The 4,086-nt window shown below is 32.9% G+C and overlaps 1 long non-coding RNA gene across 1 annotated transcript in view; it reads right to left on the bottom strand.

The window, feature by feature from the left end:
- Window positions 1–1,831, bottom strand: part of LOC111083606 — an 11,712-nt gene extending 9,881 nt beyond the window's left edge. The window contains exon 1 of the long non-coding RNA XR_002609131.1: window positions 1,699–1,831. This is a non-coding gene — a long non-coding RNA (uncharacterized LOC111083606). The remainder of the gene's footprint in view (window positions 1–1,698) is intronic.
- Between the last annotated feature and the right edge of the window lie 2,255 nt (window positions 1,832–4,086).

Raw genomic sequence — 4,086 nt, 5'->3', positions numbered from 1 at the left:
TTTTTCAAGTTTTTTCATACCTTTAAGAAATAATGGGTGTGTCCTTTTGTTTGTCATTATTCTGCACCAGGATTTTTTTTTTCAAGTTTTTTCATACCTTTAAGAAATAATGGGTGTGTCCTTTTGTTTGTCATTATTCTGCACCAGGATTTTTTTTTTCAAGTTTTTTCATACCTTTAAGAAATAATGGGTGTGTCCTTTTGTTTGTCATTATTCTGCACCATGATTTTTTTTTCAAGTTTTTTCATACCTTTAAGAAATAATGGGTGTGTCCTTTTGTTTGTCATTATTCTGCACCAGGATTTTTTTTTCAAGTTTTTTCATACCTTTAAGAAATAATGGGTGTGTCCTTTTGTTTGTCATTATTCTGCACCAGGATTTTTTTTTCAAGTTTTTCTCATACCTTTAAGAAATAATGGGTGTGTCCTTGAAAAGAGATTTAGTGGTAGGGTCTTCATTAAGTATTGTGTAATTGTTTAGTATATTATCTTTGATCTTGTTGTTGGTCTGATGGTATGTTAACACATACGGAACATGATCGGTTCATTATTTCTTGGTAGGGTTAAGTGTTTTCTCCTGGGTTTATGAGATAGCTTAGGTGGCTGCATCATGGATGATAGAATCAAGGTAGAGCCTTTTAGAAAAACAAGTTTTCACTTTGGATCCAGATTTATAATGATTATCATCACTATGTAGTTTATACAGTCATAGAAATTTTAAGGAATTGACTTTTGGATACTGTACAAGTGGGAAGATTTGAAATGTAGGTTTGTGTGTGAATGTGTTTCTTTGTAATATATACCAGTGGTCAGATAGTCATCTTGTATGTATAGGTTAATGTAGGTATGTGTGTGAATGTGTCTTTTGTAATATATACTGGTGGTCAGATGGTCATCTTGTATGTATAGGTTAAAGTAGGTACGTGTGTGAATCGGTTTCTTCGTTATGTATATTATTGGTCAGATGGTCATCTTGTATGTATATGTTAATGTCCAGAAAGGGGAGTGTTGTGTTGGATATTCCCAAGTAAACTTCAAAGAGAGGTGGCAAGAGGAAACAAAGTGCAGAAAAGTTTTTAAACCATATTTAGGCATGGATGTAATCCATAAATATAAGATTTTTGGTGTATGCAATAAAGAGATTTGCAAAGGTGGGGACCATTTTAGTCCCCCATAGTGACTCCACAGATCTGTTTGTTGATCTTTCTTGTAGATTTTACCATTTTTTTGTTTAAATTTTATTTGTTTTATCTTTTAATGACTTATTATTTTTATGAAACAGATGTAATTTTGTACAAACATTTCGCGTTCAACATTCCAAATATTATATATGTAATTTCTTTGAATTCTGTGCATGTTGTAAGCTGTATAATCTGATGAAGAGAGCTAGCTCAAAACTTCATTCTTCTTTAAATAAAAATATAAAAACTTGGCAAGTGTTCTATCTATTATATGATTTTGTTAAAACATGTTTACATTCTGGTGTGCACTACAATACTTCTGGACTAGCAATATTACTACTGTAACAAGAGCTCTAATAAGTTTATTCACAACAATGCAACAAACTTGTAGTGAATTTTTTCGGCTCGTGACTACAAACATGTCATCACTGATTATATGCCAAACAAACAAATTCCAGAAAGACATAATTACAGCTACACATTTTCTTTAATAACACAACTGTAAAAAGTTTAATTACCTCAATTTTCTCTGATGCTACATCACAATTTGTTTCTTTGTTTTCTTTTGTTTTACCAAACTTCAAACCAGTATGTAGAAAACTTTCTTCCAAGGAATCAACTTTTTCTGGAGCTAGAAGTACAAATCATGTTGGTTAGTCTATAACAAGATTCAATATAATTTATGTTTAAAATAAATGATAATCAAAATTAACACAATATATCTTTAAGAACAGGCTTCTTCTATAACTTCTTACTTGTCATACAAGTGCATGAAAAAGAACTGACTTTCAGCAAAAGGGAGGTTCTGAAAATATACCTGGACTGTTAAACACATTATCAGTTCTAGTCCTAAATGATGATTAAACAGGTAGCCAGGGTAACAGAGCAAAGCATTTTCCTTTAACTGGTAGAAGAATGCTCTCAATGGAGAAGAACAGTAATTACAGAGTAGACATATGTCTGAATTTAAAACTACCCATCATCCAAAACTGTCAAGTGGAGAAATTCATGCAAGCAGTTAAGTCAGTAGACATCCAGGAAGAAGTAAAAGAGTCAGGTGGTTCTTTGAATGCAACATCATTGCAATGGGAACACTGAGTAAAGGAATAAATGAATGTTAAAATCAAGCATATGGTGTACCCTTATCATTACAAGAACTATGATACATCCATTGCAGGATCGATGTCATGTCTCTGACATCTCAAAATGCTATTTGTGGATGAACATGCTGAGGTGGGAAACCATAAATATCATGAAGCCATCAAAAGAGAAAGGATACAAGTTTTATTCAATGATTGAAGCATTAATTTTTTTTTTCTCAGTTGAACCCAGTTCATGCTTGAATATAGTTGTACAGAAATCAGTCTCCAGAGATGGAAAGCTGTGGAACTATATTCTGAGTGTCCAGTGTCCTTAATTTCTGATAGAGGTACAAAACTCAGTTAACTTTTCAATTACAATTACTCTAACTTTTCTATTCAAACCTGCTGTTATTAAGGAATTCTCACAGACACATGAAAATTAAGTCACATTAGAATACCACCCCTTCTTGTATTACAGAAATGTGCCAAATATGTGTATTAACAAACACCCGAGTGATAAACTAAAAAGTGCCATGAAGATAGGGTCACTTTATAATTCCCGTTCCTCAAAAACATAAGACAAGAGAACTTGGGAAAAGACCAGGCTTTTTACCAGGTGAATAAGGGCAATGTTCCACTACATTGGCATTGACTTGAATTGTAAATAACATTGAGGGAACCAAAAGTGACTCAACATTCATAAATCAAACTTGTAGACCAATCATAAACACAAACAGACAGTTCACTAATACACTCATAGTTAGTATAAATATGTTGATTAAGGAGGGCCAACAAAGCATCAATGCGATTCTTTTACCCTCATAGTCAGGCTAAATATGTTGTTCAATCACAGCCAACAAAACTCTGGTGTGATCCTCGTACACCCATTTGGACCCAGATACATTTGTTGAAGATTATGACTACATACAAGAGTAAACTATGTAACAAATCTTTCTAAATCCATTGTTTGATCCAAATATGTTAGTCACTGAGTGCTAACAAAGCAACAAAGGGGTTCCCTGGTCAAATAGGCAATAAGGTCTCAATTAAAGAAGCTTCCAAAACAGCCAAGAAGTCACATGCAAGATGTAATGTGGTGAATTTTGGGTCATTTTAGCCTCATTCTCAGGTGATGGTATAGAACAAGATTACAAATGTCACAAATTCGTGTTTTCGATATCAAATACCAAAATAACCTACAGAATGCAGCCTAATTATACTTATTGACATAAATCTCCAAGACAGGAAATGAGAATCTTTATAGAATAACAAATTTCCAATTAACCTGCTCAAGACGGGTCACAGGTGAAAGGTAGTGTCATCTCGTTTGTTGATTCACATTCAAAATTTTATTGAACTACTATTTCATGAATTTATGTCAATAAGTTTGGTATCCAACTGTAGATTATAATTCAAATTTTAGAACTATACATTACTCAATTTCCTAATTTAAAAGTAAACAGATAAACATCAATGTTTGTGTATCATGACGTATGTTGAATGCAGCACTGGTTCAAATTAGATGTTTATGATGTCAAAATACTAAGACTACAGCTTCGTACGATTTAGAAATCAAATTATTGTTACGCCTCCAGTCGTTAGTTAATTTTCCGTAAATTCGTTCCGATGAAACTTTAGCAACACAAGTCCTTTCTTAAATAAAACTGGTTTATTCTTTCCGAATACAACTTTACGATACACTTAATTTCAACAGTCGCTCTATAACAGACACTATAATTCACGTCTCACGTGGCCAACAATATTTTGTCTGCATACATTCAATTACACACTCTCTGACTGCAGTTCAATTACTCATTACCTACC

The sequence above is a fragment of the Limulus polyphemus genome, unplaced genomic scaffold (genome assembly GCF_000517525.1).
Source record: "Limulus polyphemus unplaced genomic scaffold, Limulus_polyphemus-2.1.2 Scaffold10279, whole genome shotgun sequence".
Lineage (NCBI taxonomy): Eukaryota > Metazoa > Arthropoda > Merostomata > Xiphosura > Limulidae > Limulus > Limulus polyphemus.
Note: the sequence above shows the minus strand (reverse complement) of the source record. Positions and strands in the feature narration are given on the sequence as shown.